The sequence below is a fragment of the Vicugna pacos genome, chromosome 6 (assembly GCF_048564905.1).
Source record: "Vicugna pacos chromosome 6, VicPac4, whole genome shotgun sequence".
NCBI lineage: Eukaryota > Metazoa > Chordata > Mammalia > Artiodactyla > Camelidae > Vicugna > Vicugna pacos.
The window spans coordinates 20292806-20312646 of record NC_132992.1 but is presented as its reverse complement, the minus strand read 5'-3'; the positions used below and the strand labels follow the sequence as shown (position 1 = coordinate 20312646).

The window sequence follows — 19841 nt, the reverse complement described above, 5'->3', positions numbered from 1 at the left end:
TTTGTATGTAATTGAAGTTAAGTTGTTATCAGCTTAAAATAGGCTGTAATAGCTATAAGATGTTTCAAGTAAGCCTCAGGGTAATGAAAAAACAAAAACCTTTAGAAGATACACACAAGATAAAGAGAAGGGAATCAAAGTATACCACTATGGAAAAACGTCAGTTCACAAAGGAAGATAGCAAGAAAGGAAGAAAGGAACTGCAAAACAGCCAGAAAACAATGAACAAGATGACAACCATAAGTCCTCTCTTATCAATAATTATTTTAAGTGAAAATGGGTTAAATACTACAATAAAAAGGCACAGAGTGGCTGAATGGATGAAAAAACAAGATCCACCTACATGTTGTCTATAAGAGACTCACATTAGCTTCAAGGACACACATAGGCTCAAAGTGAAGGGATGGAAAAAGATATTCCATGTAAGTGGAAATGAGGAGAGCAGGGGTAGCTATACTTTCATCAGAAGAAATAGAATTTGAACCAAAAACTATAATAAGTGGCAAAGAAGTCCAATATATAATGATAAAGAGGTCAGTTCATCAAGAGGATATAATTGCAAATATATACATGCCAATTATTAGAGCACCTGAATATATTAAGCAAATATGAACAGACCTGAAGGGAAGGATAGACAACAATACAATAATAGTAAAGGACTTCAGTACTGCATTTTCAACAAAGAATAGATTATCCAGACAGAAAATCAATAAGGAAACACTGAACTTGAGCCATATTTTAGACCAAGTGAACTTAACAGACATATATAGAACAATCCATCCAACAGCAACAGAATACACATTCATCTCCAGCACACACTGAACATTCTCCAGGACAGATCATATGTTAGGTCACAGAATGAGTCTCAGCAGATTAATAAAGACTGAAACTATACCAATTATCTTTTCCTACCACAGTGGTATGAAACTATAAATCAATAGCAAGAGTAAACTGAAAAATTCACAAATATGTGGAAATTAAATAACAGTCCTGAACAACCAATGGATCAAAGATTAAATCAAAAAGAAATGAAAAAATAAATGGAAACAAACAAAAATGGAAATACAACATGCCAAAACTTATGAGATGCATCAAAAGCAGTGCTAAGAGTAAAGTTTATAGCCATAAATGCCTACATTGAGAAAAAAGAAAGATCTCAAATAAACAATCTAACTTTATACCCCAAAGAACTAGAAAATGAAAAACAGACTAAGTCCAAAGTAAGCAAAAGGGAGGTGATAACAAAGATCAGAACAGAAATAAGTAACTAGAGAACAGAAAATCAATTTAAAAAATCAACAAAATGGAGGAGGATATAGATATAGCTCAGTGGTAGAGCACATGCTTCACATACACAAGGTCCTGGGTTTAATTCCCAGTACTGCCATTAAAATCAATCAATCAATCAACCAATTAATCTTAAAAAAAAAAGAAAAAATCAGCAAAAATAAGAGTTGTTTTTTCTAAAAGATAAACAAGACTGACAAAATTTTAGCTAGACTTGCCAAGAAAAAAGTGAGAGGACTCAAATAAATAAAATTATAAAAGAAAAATGAGACATTACCTTGTAAAGAGACATTACAACTGATATCACAGAAATACAAGGATCATGAGAATACTATGAATAGTTATACACCAAATTTTTAAAAAACATAAAAAAAGAAAAAAATTAAAACCCAATAAATTTGACAATGTAGAAGAAATGGATAAATTCCTAGAAACATACAGCCTAGTCTGAATCATGAAGACAGACAATCTGAACAAACCAATAATATGAGATTGAATCAGTAATCAAAAACCTTCCAACAAAGAAAAGCTTAGGACCAGATGGCTTCACAGGTCTGAATTCTTCCAGACATTTAATAAAGAATCAACACCATTTCTTCTTAAACTCTTCCAAAACCTTGAAGAAGAGGAAACACTCCCAAATTCATTTTATGAGGCCTACATTACCCTGATGCCCAAGCCAGATAAAGACATTACGGGATGTGAAAACTACAGACCAATACCCCTACAGACCAGATGAATATAGATGCACAAATTCTCAACAAAATACTAGCAAACCAAATTCAACAGCACATTAACAGGATCATTCACTGTAACCAACTGAGATTAATCCTTGGATGCAAGGATGGTTCAACATAATGCAAATCAAAATGAGTAAGTTTTGAGGGGCAGATCTGTTTCCTGGTGGCACGTGAGGCTCCAGGCCAAGAGCTTCCCCTGCTGCCACTGACATGGAGAGTGTGTACTCAGTCCTGTTCTTAGTGCTTGAATTCCCCAACTTGAAGCTGAAGAAGCTGCCCTGGGTGCACATGCCATCGGCCATGATGGTGTATGCTCTGATGGTGGCATCTTACTTCCTCATCTCTGGAAGAATATGATGTTATTGTCGAACCTCCAAGTGTTGGTTCTGTGACTGATGAACATGGACATCAGAGACCAGTAGCTTTCCTGGTCTTCAGAGTAAATGGACAATATACTATGGAAGGATACGCATCTAGCTTCCTGTTTACAATGGGAAGTTTAGGTTTCACAGTCCTGGACCTGTCCAGTGCACCAAACATTATAAAACTCAATAGATTTCTTCTTCTATTCATTAGATTCATCTGTGTCCTGCTGAGTTTTTTCATGGCTAGAGTACTCATGACAGTGAAACTCCTGGGCTATCTGATGGGTTAAAGTGCTTTTTGAAAAGAATTTGCTCCTGTTAATGAAGTTTTAAAGGCTGTACCAATCCTTTGATATGAAATATGGAAAAGGATGAAAAGTAGCAAAAAAGGAATATCTAATGAAAACATAGGAAGCATATTAAATCTTGGACTAGAATATCTCCTTGGTATCAAAGAGACAAGCTTATCAGTATTTCTTCCTGCTGGCTTATCCCGGTGTACCAATGATGTTAAGTGGCATTTTCTTCTTCTTCTTTTTTTTTTTTTTCATTTCCTAAAGAAAATGTACTTCATTTCTACAGCTACAATATTGAAAAAGTGATTATTTTTACAACCCCCTTTAAAAAAATGAGTACATTTTAGAGATTTTACTGTACAGCTTGGTGACTACATTTGTATACTTGGAAGTTGCTATGAGAGTAGAGTTCTGATATTCTCACCATAATAACAACACAATGGTAATTATATGAGCTAAAAGGTGTGTTAACAACCTTATTGTGTAAACATCTCACAATATATATATGTATCAAATCATCACATTGCACACCTTAAACTTATACAATGTTATATGTCAATTATATCTCAATAAAGCTGGGAAAACACCAGCACACATTTATTCTCTTAACTGTTATGAAGGACAGAAATCTGAAATCAGTTTCACTGGGCCAAAATCAAGATGTCCGTAATGCCATGCTCCCTCTCAAGGCTCGAGGGAAGAATCTATTTCCTCATCTTTTCCAGCATCTAGAGCTGCATCTTTGGTGGCACCTTCCTTCATCTTGAAAGCCAGGAGTGTAGCATCTTGCTTCAGTCCTCACGTTGATAGTAAAAGCTCCCTCTGCCACTCTCTTATAAGGATACCTGTAATTACATGTAAGATCCACCAAGTTAATCCAGGATAATTTCCCCATCTCAAGATCCTTAATTTAATTACACCTACAAAGTCCATTTGCCATGTAAAGTAACATTCACAGATTGCAAGAATTGCTACCTGGATATATTTGGGGCCAATATTCAGCCTGCCACATAAAGTAAATGCTTAAGAAACATTAGCTATTATTATCACTTTATATTTATTATTTCTTTTCATCTTCAGTACAGCCCTATGAGGTAGAGACTATGTTTATCCCTGTCTTACAGAGAAAAGATTTGAGAGTTTACGTAGTTACCCAAAATCAAATGGTAAGTGGAATTCCAATGCAAGAGACTAACTCCAGAGCCTCTAACTCTTGGCCTTTATCACAGGCTGGCTATGAGGAGCACATCTGTTACTCCTCTTGCAGTAACAGTGAAGCTCCATCCTACTTTTCTTTCTTTTTAAAAAAATTTATTTTATTTATTTTTAATTGGGTTATAGTCAGTTTACAATGTTCTGTCAATTTCTGGTGTACAGCACAATTTTTCAGTCATACATGAATATACATATATTCATTTTCATATTCTTTTTCACCATGAGCTACTATAAGATCTCATATATATTTCCCTGTGTTATACAGTATAACTTATTTATCTATTCTATATATACCTGTTATTTACAAATCTTGAACTCCCAATCTGTCCCTTCCCACCCCCCTCCCCCCTGGCAACCACAAGTTGTATTCTATGTCTGTGAGTCTGTTTCTGTTTTATATTTAAGTTCATTTGTCTTCTTCTTTTTCTTTTTCTTTTTTTTAGATTCCACATATGAGTGATGTCATATGGTATTTTTCTTTATCTTTCTGGCTTACTTCCCTTAGAATGACATTCTTCAGGGACATCCATGTTGCTGCAAAGGCATTATGTTTTCTTTTTTATGGCTGAGTAGTATCCCACTGTATAAATATACCATAACTTATTTATTCAGTCATCTGTCAATGGACATTTAGGTTATTTCCACGTCCATTCCTACTTTTCTATTTGAGTCATTTGAGTTGATGCATGTTTTCCTGGGGAAGGGAAGTCCTTCTCCATATATTAGCATCTTTTTCAAGACAGAGAGTCTGTCATGCACCTCCCCTTGTAGTTTAGTGCTATACTTGTACTGAAAACAAATCAATGTTGTTGATTTAACTGCTAAAGTTGGAGACCATAAAGATAATTAGTACCGCAAACAGTACTAATGAAACAGTACAAAATCTACATCCTTATTGTGCCAACCCTTAAAGGTTGACACAGTGAGAGGGATGAGTTGAAACTGAGTTTAGTTTCATTTTCTAAAATTCAGTTGGACTATTGATCTGGGACATGTAGTGATTAGAACAACTTTTCTTTAGGAAAACATCTTCTCATTTTGTTCCAGGAAGAATACATAGTGGTTTTTTTGTTTGTTCGTTTTTTGTCTTTAATTTTTGTTGACATATAGTTGATTTACAATGTTATGTTAATTTCAGGCATACAGCAAAGTGATTCAGTTATACATATACATATATATATATATATATATTCTTTTTCATATTCTTTTCCATTATAGGTTATTACAAGATATGGAACACAGTTCCCTGTGACATACAGTTGGTCCTTTTTGTGTATCTATTTTATATCTATTGTGTGATGTGTATATGTTAATCCCAAACTCCTAATTTATCCCTCCCCCAACCCCTTTCCCCTTTGGTATCCCTGGTTTGTTTTGTGTATCTGTGAATCTATTATTGGTTTGTAAATAAGTTCATTTGTATCTTTTTTTTTTAGATTCCACACATAAGTGATATCATATGATATTCGTTTTTCTCTGACTTGCTTCAGTTCATATGATAACCTCTAGGTTCATCCATGTTGCTGCAAATGGTATTATTTCATTATTTTTATGGGTGAGTAATTTTCCATTGTATGTATATATATATATATATATATATACCACATCTTCTTTATCTTTTCATCTGTTGATGAACATTTAGGTTGCTGCCATGTCTAGGCTATTGTAAATAGGGCTGCTATGGACATTCGGGTGCATGTATCTTTTCAAGTTAGAGCTTCCTCCAGATATATGCCCAGAGTGGGATTGTTGGATCATATGGTAATTATATTTTTAGTTTTTTAAGGAACCTCTGTACTGTTCTCCATGGTTCTCCATGCACCAATTTACATTCCCACCAACAGCGTAGGAGGGTTCCCTTTTCTCCACACCCTGTCCAGCATTTATCGTGGGTTTTTTAATGCTGGCCATTCTGACTGGTGTGAGGTGAAACCTCAATGAAGTTTTCATTTGCACTTCTCTAATAATTAGCAACGTTGAGCATCTTTTCATGTGCCTATTGGACATCTGTATGTTTTCTTTGGAGAAGTGTCTGTTTAGATCTTCTGCCCATTTTTTTGATTGAGTTGTTTGGGGTTTTTTGTATTAAGTGTATGAACTGTTTGCATATTTTGGAAATTAATCACTTATCTGTCTTTGTTTGTAAATACTTTCTTCCATTCCATAGGTTGTCTTTTCATTTTGTTTATGGTTTCCTTTGGTGTACAAAAGCTTTCAAGTTTGATTAGGTCCCATTTGCTTATTTTTGCTTTTATTTCCATTACTCTAGGAGATGGATCAAAAATAATATTGCTGCAATTCATGTCAAAGAGTGTTCTGCCTATGTTTTCCTCTAGGAATTTGATAGTATCCAGTCTTACATTTAGGTCTTTAATCCATTTTGAGTTAATTTTTGTATTTACTGTTGGAGAATGTTGTAATTTCATTCTTTTACATGTAGCTGTCCAGTTTTCTCTGCATCACTTAATGAAGAAACTGTGTTTTCTCCTCCTTTTTCCCTTTGTCATAGATTAATTGACCATAAGTGCATGGGTTTATTTCTGAGCTTTCTGCCCTGTTACATTGATCTATATGTCTGTTTTTGTGCTGGTACCATACTGTTTTGATTATTGTATTTTTGTAGAATAGTCTAACATAAAAAAGCATGATTCTTCCAGCCCCATTCTTTCCCAAGATTATCTCAGCTATTTGGGGTCTTTTGTGTTTCCATACAAAATTTAACATTTTTTGTTCCAGCTCTGTGAAAAATGCCACTGGTAGTTTGATAGGGATTGCATTGAATCTGTGTATTGCATTGAGTAGTATGGCCATTTTAACAATATTGAGTCTTCCAGTCCAAGAACACAGTATATCTTTCCATCTCTTTGTGTCGTCTTCAATTTCTTTCATGAGTGTCTTACAGTTTTTGGAGTACAGGCCTTTTTCCTCCTTAGGTAGATTTATTCTTAGGTATTTTATTCTTTTTGATGTGCTGGTAAATGAGATTGTTTCCTTAATTTCTTTTTCTGATATTTTATTATTGTTAGTGTATAGAAATGCAACAAATTTCTATATATTAATTTTGTATCCTGCCACTTTACTGAATTCATTGATGAGCTCCAGTAGTTTTCTGGCAACGACTTTAGAATTTCCTATATATGGTATCATGTCATCTGTAAACAGTGACAGTTTTACTTCTTCTCTTACAGTTTGGATCCCTTTTATTTCCTTTTCTTCTCTGATTGCTGTGGCTAGGACTTCCAAAACTATGTTGAATAAAAGTGCTAAGAGTGGGCATCCTTGTCTTGTTCCTAATCTTAGGGGAAATGCTTTCAGTTTTTCACCATTGAGTGTGATGTTAGCTGTGGATTTGTCGTATATGTCTTTTATTATGTTGAGTTATGTTACCTCTGTGCCCTTTTTCTGAAGGGTCTCTTTTTCATCATAAATTGATGTTGAATTTTATCAAAAGCTTTTACTGCATCTATTGAGATGATCATATGGTTTTTATTCTTCAATTTGTTAATGTGGTGTATCACCTTGATTGATTTGTGGATATTGAAAAATCCTTACACCCCTTGGTTAAATCCCACTTGATCATGGTGTATGATCCCTTTCATGTATTTTCAGATCCAGTTTACTAGTATTTTGTTGAGGATTTTCACAAGTATCTTCATAAGTGATATTGGCTTGTAATTTTCTTTTTTTGTGATATCTTTGTCTGTTTTGGTATCACAGTGATGGTGGCCTCATTGAATGAATTTGGAAGTCATCCTTCCTCTGCAGTTCTTGGAATAGATTCAGAAGGATAGGTGTTAACTCTACTCTAAATGTTTGGTAGAATTCACCTGTGAAGCCATCTGGTCCTGAACTTTTCTTTGTTGGGAGTTTTTAGAATTATTTATTCAAGTTCAGTAATGGTAACTCGTCTGTTCATATTTCTTTCTGGTTCTATTTCTTTCTGGTTCAGTCTTGGGGGATTACCTTTCTAAGAATTTGTCCATTTCTTCTAGGTGTCCATTTTATTTGTGTATAGTTGCTTGTAGTAGCTTCTTATGATCCTTTATAGTTCTGTGGTGTCGGTTATAACTTTGTTTTAATTTCTGATTTTATTGATTTGGGCCCTCTCCGTTTTTTTCTTGATGACTCTGGCTAAAGATCTATCTATTTTGTTTATCTTTTCAAAGAACCAACTTTTAGTTTCATTGATTTTTTTTTTAGTCTCTATTTCATTTATTTCTGCTCTGATCTTTATGATTTCTTTTTTCTGCTGAGTTTGAGTTTTGTTTATTCTTTTTTTTCTCTAGTTGCCGTAAGTGTAAGGTTAGGTTGTTTATTTGAGATTTTCTTGTTTTGTTCCTGAAGTAAGCTTGTATTGCTATAAACTTCCCTCTTAGAACTGATTTTGCTGTGTCCCATAGGTTTTGGATCATTGTGTTTTCATTCTGATTTGTCTCTAAGTATTTTTGATTTCTTCACTGATCCATTGGTTGTTTAGTAGCATCTTGTTTAGCCTCCATGTGTTTGTGTTTTTTTGCAATTTTTCTCTTGTAGTTGATTTCTAATCTTATAGTGTTGTGGTTGGAAAAGATGCTTGATGTGATTTCAGTTTTCTTAAATTTACCAAGGCTTGCTTTATGGCCCAGCATATGATCTATCCTGGAGAATGTTCCATGTGCGCTTAAAAAGAATGTATATTCTACTGCTTTTGGATGGAATGCTCTATAAATATCAATTAAGTCCAACAGATGTAATGCATCATTTAGGCCTGTGTTTCCTTATTGATTTTCTATCTGGATGATCTTTCTGTCCATTGATGTAAGTGGGGTGTTAAAGTCCCCCACTATTATTGTGTTACTGTCAGTTTCTCCCTTTATGTCTGTTAACAATTGCTATATATTGAGTTGCTCCTATGTTGGGCGCATATATACTTAGAATTATTGTATCTTCTTCCTGGATTGATCCTTTGATTATTACGTAGTGTCTTTCTTTGTCTCTTGTAACAGTCTCTATTTTTAAATCTATATTGTCTAATATACTTATTGCTACTTCAGCTTTCTTTTGATTTCCATTTGTGTGAAATAGTTTTTCCCATCCCTTCACTTTCAGTCTGTAGGTGTCTCTTGTAGGCAACAAATATATGGGTCTTCTATTTGTATCCATTCAGCCAGTCTGTATCTTTTGGTTGGAGCATTTACTCCATTTACATTTAAGGTAATTATTGATATGTATGTTCTTATTGCCATTTTGTTAATTGTCTTGGATTTGTTTTTTAGGGTTTTTTTTCCCTTTTCTTCTTTTGTTCTCTTCTCTCATGATTTGGTGACTATCTTTAGTGTTATGTTTGGATTCCTTTTTCCTTGTTGTATGTATAACTATTACAGAGTTTTTGGTTTGTGGTTACCATGAGGTTTTGGTATAGAAGTCTATATATGTACATACACACACACATACACACAAATAATGATTGCTTTAAGTTTCTGAGCTCTTAATTTCAAGTGCATTTTAAATACTGTGCATTTGTACTCTCCTCCCCTCATGATTACTGGTTTTGATATCATATCTTAGATTTGTTCTGTGTATCTCTTAACAGCTTATTGTGGATACAGATGATTTTACTGCTTTTGTCTTGTAACTGTCCTCCTAGTTTGTATGTGGATGTTTTCCTACTTTTACTGTATATTTGCCTTTATCAGTGAGCTTTTCCATTTCATAGTTTTCTTGTTTCTGGTTGTGGTCTTTTCTTTCCTGTCTTGAGAAGTTCATTTAGCATTTGCTGTAAAGCTGGTTTGGTGGTGCTGAATTCTTTTAGCTTTTGCTTGTCTGTAAAGCTTTTGATTTCTCCATCAAATTTGAATGAGAGCCTTGTGGTTAGAGTATTCTTGGTTATGGGTTTTTTTCCCTCTCATCACTTTAAATATATCATGCCATTTTCCCATAGTGTTTCGTTAATGCAGCATATTCTGATCTTTCTGGCATGATGGAACTGTGTTTAAACTCAATGTAGCATAGGGATGGGTAGGAGATGGACATCATTCAACATAAGGTCAAACCAGGAAATGAACTATGAAGAAAGAGGTATCCACAAGGTCAAAGTGATAAGTATTCTGAGTGATGATGGGGAAAAGCACTGTGTGAAGGAGAAGAAAAGTAGTGGCAGTATGTGATGTGGAAACTGAATTCCTGGGAGATAATGAAACATGATAAGAGAGAAAAAAAAGGTTTAGAGCTAGGCAAACAGAAGGAGAAAGAGTTTGATTAATACAAGATTTTGTCTAAAACATGAGAAAAAGAACCAGAAGTAGCCATATAAAAATTAATGGTCCTGTATTCCTTTAGAAGGAGTAAATGCTAGTAAGCCTGAAAAATTATAATCACAGCCTTGTCGTTGATGAATCATGTAGCAGCTACTCCAGAAACCTGAATCACCAAAGTCTCCTCTTCCCTTCTTATTGCCACATAACTTGACTAGATCGGGATAGGAGAAGAGCAAAAAAACTACAAATAGTAACCAAGTATTCTCACCAGTGGGGGTGGATATAGCTCAGGGGTGGGGTGTGTGCTTGGCATGCACAAGGTCCTGGGTTCAATCCCCAGTACCTTCACTGAAATAAATAAAATAAATAAACCTAATTACCACCCCCCCACCAAAAAAAAAAAGGGAAAAAAGTATTCTCACCAGCATTTCCAAGGCACTAGGAGAAGTGAGGTGGACAAAGTCCTGGTCTAGAGTTTAGAGTTCCACCCATATAGCCCTAAGGAGATTGATTGGCTCACCAGTGCCTCCCCTTTCTGTGGGCAAATCTGTGTGGAAGTCAAAATGTCATCAGAAAGTAGCCAGGGAGCATGAAACCAGGGAGTGGGGAAGGGGTGTCCTGGATGGTTCCAATGGCTGATGCCATCCTGCTTCATGGCCTGATGCCTGTATATCTGTCATCAGGATATCCCATCTGTAGGGACTGGCTCCTCATGCCCTCAAGTCAGGGAACTATCTCTCCAGGATGTTTTTGGAAACCAAGTACCCTTTCTGCCAGCACATTTTTCCCTTCCCACATTATTATGCAACTAGTGTAACCTAATCCAGTCCCATTTGGTTCATATTTTCCTGAGATGACAATATATCCATGCCAGTTTAATTTGACCAGAGTGTTTCTGAGACTCATCTACTACACATTCACAATAATCCCTTTGTGTCATTTCTACTGGTGTCTGATCTCATCCCTTTTATATAGGTCTTATTGATTTTATTTGAAGTTTGAGGATACTTTTGAGTGTCAACCCAATGTATTGCTCATATAAATACTGCTTTATTAAATCCACAAATGAACGTTATGGCATGGTATTATTCTCATTTTAAAGCTGAAAAAACTGACATTAAGACTTCTCCAAACTTCATTTTTCTCAGAACTAGAACAAATCATAATAAAATTTATATGGAACCACAAAAGACCTAGAATTGCCAAAGCATTACTGAAGAAAAAGAAAGAGGCTAGAGGAATAACTCTTCCAGACTTCAGACAATACTACAGAGCTACAATAATCAAGATAGCATGGTATTGGTACAAAAACAGACATATGGGCCAATGGAACAGAAAGAGAGCCCACAAATGAACCCACAAACTTTTGGTCAACTAATCTTTGACAAAGGAGGCAAGAATGTACAATGGAATAAAAATAGTCTCTTCAGCAAATGGTGTTGGGAAAACTGGACAGCAGCATGTAAATCAATGAAGCTAGAACACTCCCTTATACCATACACAAAAATAAACTCAAAATGGATCAAAGACTTAAACATAAGACAAGATACAATAAACCTCCTAGAAGAAAATATAGTCAAAACATTATTTGACATACATCTCAAAAATGCTCTCCTAGGGCAGTCTACCCAAGCAATAGAAATAAAAGCAAGAATAAACAAATGGGGCCTAATTAAACTTACAAGCTTCTGCACAGCAAAGGAAACCATAAGTAAAACAAAACAACAACCTATGAAATGGGAGAAAATTTTTGCAAATGATGAAACTGACAAAGGCTTGATCTCCAGAATATATAAGCAGCTCATATGATTTAATAAAAAAAAAACCCAGTCCAAAAATGGGCAGAAGACCTAAACAAGCAATTCTCCAAGGAAGAAATACAAATGATCAATAGGCGCGTGAAAAAATGCTCAATATCACTAATTATCAGAGAAATGCAAATCAAAACTACGATGAGGTATCACCTCACACCAGTCAGAATGGCCATCATTCAAAAGTCCACAAATGACAAATGCTGGAGAGGCTGTGGAGAAAAGGGAACCCTCCTACACTGCTGGTGGAAATGCAGTTTGGTGCAGCCACTGTGGAAAACAGTGTGGAGATTCCTCAAAAGACTAGGAATAGACTTATCATATGACCCAGTCATCCCACTCCTGGGCATATATCCAGAAGAAACCCTACTTCAAAAAGACACCTGCACTCCAATGTTCATAGCAGCACTATTTACAGTATCCAAGACATGGAAACAGCCTAAATGTCCATCAGCAGATGACTGGATAAAGATGTGATACGTTTATACAGTGGAATACTATTCAGCCATAAAAACTGACAACATAACGCCATTTCAGCAACATGGATGTTCCTGGAGAATGTCATTCTAAGTGAAGTAAGCCAGAAAGAGAAAGAAAAATACCATATGAGATCACTCATATGTGGAATCTAAAAAAACAAACAAACAAACAGAAAACATAGATACAAAACAGAAACAGACTCATAGACACAGAATACAAACTTGTGGTTGCCAAGGGGGCAGGGGGTGAGAAGGGACAGACTGAGATTTCAAAATGTAAAATAGATAAACAAGATTATACTGTATAGCACAGGGAATATATATAAGATCTTATGGTAGCTCACAGAGAAAAAAAATGTGACAATGAATATATATATGTTCATGTATAACTGAAAAATTGTGCTCTAAACTGGAATTTGACACAACATTGTAAAATGACTATAACTCAATAAAAAAATGTTAAAAAATAAATGATTATTATTTGTCACATTTAACACGTGTTTGTCCTAATCTTAACCTTTCCTGATATTAAAATTATCTCCTGGTATTAAAATAACTCTGATTTCTTCTTGTTTGCAATTGCAAATTATTTTGTTTTGGGTCTCTTGTTTATAGCATAGAATTGGATTTTGCCTTATGATTCAGTTCTTTTATTTTAATAAATTAGTTTGGTCCATTTATATTTATCAAATTGACATATATTTAGTCTTATTTCTGTCATTATTTGATATGATGCCTTCTATTCATAGATTCTTTTAAAACTTTTTGAAAATGTGGTATGTGTTTTTATTTTTTCTCAAAATTTGAGAGACTTATTTTTTTGTTTTGGTGGGTGTCTTTTTAACTTATACAACTAATATTCATTTCTTACTCATTATTTTATTAATTCTTTAATATGGACAAATAATGAAATTAGTATATTTTCTTTTCTTCTTCTGCCCTCCATAGTCCTCTTTTGTCATAGTTTTCTCATTTATCACTTGGTTGGCTTAAGTTCATCTTCTAGTAGTTACTTCAAGGAAGGCTCATGGAAACAATATTTCTTGAATTCTTCCATATGCAAAAATGTCTCACCGAGCTTTTTTATATGAACCACAGTTGGCTGGGTATAAAATGTGCAGGTGACACTTACTTTCCTTGACAGCTTCCTAGGCATTGCTCCTAGAAATGAATATTTCTATGAAAATGTCTAAGCTAAGCTTGAACTTTTCTCCCCTTAGAATTGACTTGATTATTTGCCTAGCTGCCAAAGTAATTCTTTATTTATCTTTGAAGTCAAGTAACTGCTTCTCGGTGTTGACCTTTTCATATTAACATTTCCTTGGCTATGGTGTGATCTCCATAGATTCAAATATTCTTTTATTTCTGGAAAATATTCTTGAATTATACATTGAAATTATTTTCTGTTCTATTATTTCAGTTTTCTTTATCAGGGAATCCATTATGCAACTATTGTTTCTCTTTTGCCTATTTTTCATTTCTATCATTTAATCTCTAATCCTTTTAAACTTCTCATTTCCATTTTATTTTGTTTACTTTCCTTAATCATGTCCTCTGTGTTCTTCACTGTGTTTTTGGCAGTGTCTTTACTCCTTTGTGATACTTCCAATTTTGCTTTCCTTTTTTTTTTTTTTTTATGATGGCCTCATTTTATTCCATTTTTCTTCCTGAGGTCTTCCAGCTCACATTTCATTTCTTTCTGATATTTCATGATTGCTACCTTGAGCTTTTTCATCTCTGCTTTATGCTATTTTCTTATAAAGGCAAGTGCATTATTGAATCTCCCTTTATATTTATCTTTAAAATTTTATTTCTAGAAAAATTGCAAGTGCAATACAAAGAACTTTATGTCCTAACCCATGGAGTATATATTGCCAGCATGATGTCCCATCAAAATCAGTATATTAACATTGATATATAGTATTACTATCAGCTAATCCTCAGACTCCATTCAGATTTTACCAATTGTCCCAATAATGTCCTTTATAGCAAAAGGATCCAATTGAGAATCATGTGTTGAATTTAAATATCTTTTTAGTTTTCCTCAGCCTGAAACATTTCCGCTGGCTTTCTTTGATCTCCATGACATTGACATGTTTAAAGATTACAGACCAGTTATTGTAAGATGTTGCTCGATTTGGACTTTTCTAATGCTTTCTCATTATTAGATTCAGTTTATGCATTTTGGGGCATAAATATCTCAGTAGTAATGCTGTTTTCTTCTCATTGCATCCTGTCAAGTGATACACAACTACAATTTGTCCCGTTGCTGATGATATTAACTTTGATTAAGGTGGTATATGCCAATCTTCTCCATTATAAATTTACTCTTTTCCCTGTATAATTAATAAATACTTTCTGGGGAAGTGCTTTGGGTTATGTAACTACTTATCTTTGTGAAACTTTCAAAGTGTTAGTCAATTTTTATCAGTATAGAGTTGTGGCTTCTTATTTTATTCAATGAGTAATGATCTGTTACTGTTATTATTTATTTTTATGCTCAATTTGTCTCTGATTTGGCCAGTAGAAATGTCTTCAAGCTGGCTTCTCTGACCTTTAATATACTCCATCATTCTTGGAATACTTCCTTACTTTCTGGCACAACAAGGTGTTACAGGTTCATCTTGTACTTTTTTTTTCTAGGTACTATATTAAGTCATTTCTAAGTAGTCCTAGTTCCTTTTAGTGGAGAATGGTATTTAGAAACCAAGATTTGGGTGTTAGATGTGCTTTTTGCTATTGGGTGTCACTGTTTCCAAGTTCTTTCAGTAGACAGAACTATGGAGTGTGTGTGTACACATACAGATATTTATATCTATATTTGTTTTTGTCTATCTATATTGAAAACCATGAGTTCACACTGATCTCTTCAGTTTTATCCAACACCACACAGAGTTCTGTTTTTCTCTCTTTCCATGTTTGTAAATTCCTTATCCAACAGTGAGAAAACCTCCCATAATCCTTGATATATTTACTTATTTTATCAATCACCCTATCTCCCAATCTCTTATCTCTGTGGCTTTCCCCTGACCTGAGCAAATGCTGTCCCCAGCTTACCCAGGCTCCCTTACCCGACACTGGCCCTGCCCCATGGCCATCCTCTTCATTATACTCAGTCTCCTTCATCTCACACTGAGCTGTGCTTCCCCTAGGTGGACTCCTCCTTACCTTTTGAGTGCTTTGACACTACATATTCCTACATTCCCCTGTGAGGATGCCCTTCTCATCCCACTTAGGATCCCACCCCCTCATTGACCCTCTCCACATTAGTGCCTTGAACATTAGATGTCCTCTTCAGTTTTATGACACATTCTTCTATCACAAGTTTCATTTACTCCTCAACAATATTTTTCTGGTAAATTTTCTTTGTCTGTATTTTTTCCCTTCTTCTTTCTTCCTGTATCATGTTTGTATAGTTCCTATTCTAATCCTTTATTGATAAATAACTTCTGAGTAAAGTAAACTAATCCTGACCAGCTATTTGTAGACATAACATGAAGAGGACAAGGCTGAATTCTAGGCTAACAGGAATTTCCCCTATAACCCAGATTGTCTGTAAGAACTCTTAGCTCCTATTTCTCCCAGCCACAAAGATAGGCAACTGTTGGGATGTTTATAACATGGCCTATCAGTTCTTCCCCACTGCCTCCTTGTCCACAGAATTCCTTATTCAACCCCATCTTGTCTAATTCTCAGAACCAAAATAGTTCTGGGAGTTTCTACCACCAAGATATGCTCCTTGTTCTTGCTACAAAATGGACTTTGTACCTCAGAGTGAACTCCTCACCTTGGAGAAGAGTGATATTCTAGCTTCGTCCCTAAGGTCTTCAGCCATAGGCATTCTCACCACATTTCTTCTCACACTTCTGCATTTCCAGCAATGTGAAACACCAGAAGACCTCTGGGTTGGATCCCCTTGTTCACTGTGGCCTTGCCCTACTGCTGACTTTTAATGACACTCTCTTCTCCATTAAGGACTCCATGTGTGTGGTTCCTTCAACCTGGAATACACACTCTCTCCTTAACCTCACTGATGTGACTATGCAAGTCTTTTAAGAACAGCTTATATATCACTTTCTTGAGGCAACCTTTCCTTGCTTTCAAGCTAGACTGAGTTCCCTTGATACATACTTTCATCGTATCCTTACCTTTTTCATCATAGCCTTTACCATTATTATGGATAAGTCATTACTTTTGTGATTATCTATTTAATGGCTTTGCCTCCCTGAAGTGGAGATTGTGTTTGTCTTGTTCATTGTCTCCCAAAAATCTTGTGCCTGGCATGTTGTAGATACTTATTAGATATTTGCTGAATGAATGGATGAATGATCTCAACCTAATATGGCTTCTACTCCCATCTTTGCATTAAACTTCTTTTCCATGATCACCAATGACTTCCTTGTTGCTAAATCCACAAGGTACTTTTTGGTTTCCACCTTGAGTTCTCATCAGTATTCAACAGTTGGCCACTTCCTTTTTAAGACATTGCCTTTTCCTATCATAGCTTCACTATTCTCAGTATCCTTTGATGACCCCTCTTTCTTTTCCTCGTCCCTCAATATTGGATGCTCAGAGCTTAGACCTGAGCTGTGTCTTTTTCATTCTATGCACTCCCCCTAGATTATCTTATTTTATCTGTTTGCTTTAAATACAGTCTACACACCAATGATTTCCAAATTAAGTGTAGACTTTTCAAGCTTAGACTCTCCCAAACCCTTATGTCAAATATGCCCTTATATCACTTGGTCATTTCACCTGTATTTCTCACAGGTGTCTCATACTTGGTCTATCCAAAATTATCTGCCTGATCTTTCACCTAAATCTGCTCCTCCTCCCTTAGCACTGCCCGTATCAGATAATATAATCTCATCCATCCATTAATCATGTCAGAAATCCGGAAGTCAGCCTTTCCAATAACTTCCCCTCAACTCCTATGAGCCAATCCCTTACTAAGTCCCATGGAACCTTCTTCAAAAGTAAATCTTGGTAGCACAGGGAAATATACACAAAATGTTATGATAAATCACAGAGAAAAAAATGTGACAATGAGTGGGTATATGTCCATGAATGACTGAAAAATTGTGCTGAACACTGGAATTTGACACAACACTGTAAAATGATTATGAATCAATAAAAAATGTAAAAAAAAAAAGTAAATCTTGGATCTATCCACTTCACTCTATCTCCACATTTACATAAGTCCAAGTTACCATTCTCAGCTGACATGTGCCAGTAACCTTTAACTGGTCCCCTTGCTTCTACTTTTCTGTGTCAGCAGCATTGCCACCACTGCCACCAAGCACCTGTCTCCCCTAGACAGTTCTAGACTAAAATTTCTACTTTCTTAGTTCCTTTTCCTAACCCTTCTTAATCCTTTCTTAAGATCTGCTAATGGCAGGTATATTACTAGTTCCTTAGGGAAGCTCATTAATCTCATCCATTGCATGTGGATTTTACCAGTTTAACTCATTGGTAACTTTTATTTCCAAGGTCTGCAGGAAGCCTCATGGTTTCTTTTTGTTTTTTGTTTGTTTGTTTTTGTTGTGTCTTTCTTTCTTTTGTTGTAAATAACCAAGTTTGAGTAATTGAATAGTTTTTTTTTGAGTAATTGAATAGTTGATGACCAAATGGAGAAATCTGAAAATCAGAATTTTATAACTGTTCTGACCTTTAGAACACTAAAGCCCTGCGGCATACTGATTTTTCTTGTTAGTACACTGTGTAAAATTCCAGACCTGAAGTAACCCAGTATCAGTGGTAGGATGTTCCCTGGGCTACAGTCTCCTTTTTTCTAGATGTAACTACAGAAGATACACATCTTGTGATTTAATTTTTCAATTCCAAACAAGTTTTCACAGCAGAATTTTATCGACAACTTGTTGAAGTTGTATTCAGTGGAGAGAGTGCCTAAAAGTGCTGTGCTGTTTGGGAAAGTTAGGCAGAGGCCCAGAGAAGCTGTGCTAAGCAGGTCATCAGCAAAGGCAAAGCCAGCATTTTATCCTTCATTCAGTAGAATGCCTAAAAAAGTTTGTTCCTCACCACTGTGGATGCTGGTCTCTGTGAGGAACTTATGTAGAAATGTCACAACAAGTTGTTTAAATACTGTAATGACAACTTGCTTTTTTATTTTTAAAATGTCACTTTCTTAAAATCGTCATCAACTCACCTTGTTAACTTTTCTATAAACAGCGCTAGTCTGGAATATACATATATATATATATATATATATATAAAATACCTTTTAAATGTGTCTCCTACCCTTTCAAATCTCTAGGCCTCCAGCCAACAACCTTCAAGACAGTTTCAAGTGCTATTGCTCAAGAGAAAATATATATACCACTCCAAGTGCAGCAATTGTGTCATCATTTTAGTGACTTTTGCTTTGGTTCTGGTGTTCTGTTTTCTAATTTAAAACTGAAGAAGTGTCTCCTTCAAGTAGTCCTCAGCTCTTAAGCCATTCCTGAGGCTTTCTCCATCTTCAGCTTTACTCATTGGAAAGACATGCTGAGAGACTGTGAGGAAACCCCACAAGGCAAGGAGGGGAAGCTGAGTTTTAAATTCTAGTCACCTCTCCGAGGCCTGCTCAGGAGCTGAGTGCAGGAACAGCCTGGGGCACCAGACAAGCAAGCCAAACCTTGTAGGAGGTGTCTTAAATCAAAGAACATGACAGACTCTGTAAGTCCCCTGCAAAATCCATCCCGTTGCCTCCCCTCTTCCCTTTTGGTCATTATTGGCATTCCAGAGTTTGACCCATGTTCATCATCAAAAAGTATTTTGGAGGCTCCTACACTGTACAAAACATTTTACCAGGTTCTGTTTAAGAAATGAGTCCTTGGCCTAAGTGGGCTTCCAGTGCATTTGGAGAAGGGATGGTTACTGGTGAAACTATATGTTGTGTCCCATGTGTGGAGCATGCAGAAAGTGCCACACTGAGATATCTTCAAGGGGTGGGGTGCTGGGGAAAGTCTCCTGGCGGATGTAAGAGGATCTGGTAGAGTGTCTGGGGAAGGAGGAGAGCTGTAGGGAATGAAATCCCTACACTGTCTTCAGAGACTTCAGAGGAGGAAGAGGCCTTTATAAATAGACTTTGGCCTTTCCAGAGGGCAGCTCTCTCCACTTAGAGTAAAACTTCACTGTTAGGTAAAGAGGCTTGAAGGAAGAATTTGGGCAGAAATCCTGCTCCTAATATAAGAAGCAGAGCTGGTTAAGAGAAAGAGTCTCACAGCTTCTTTACACTGATGCATCAGGTGCATGGGCTGATGCACCCATTCATTCATTCACTTCTGCTGGTACCAGGCATTTTGCTGGATTCTGGGGACAGAGGGCCAACATGGATGCTACATCAGTGTAGCACCTGTTCCCCATGTGTAGACTCTGCCCCACCTGCAGCCTCAACAATCCCAATGCTAATA

At 35.8% G+C, this 19841-nt stretch overlaps 1 protein-coding gene and 1 pseudogene across 1 annotated transcript in view; both read left to right on the top strand.

Moving 5' to 3' along the window:
- SORD (sorbitol dehydrogenase) overlaps positions 1–19841 on the top strand; it is a 74627-nt gene that overhangs the window by 21728 nt on the left and 33058 nt on the right. The window lies entirely within an intron of this gene.
- LOC102542528 (oligosaccharyltransferase complex subunit OSTC pseudogene) lies at positions 2190–2682 on the top strand (annotated as a pseudogene).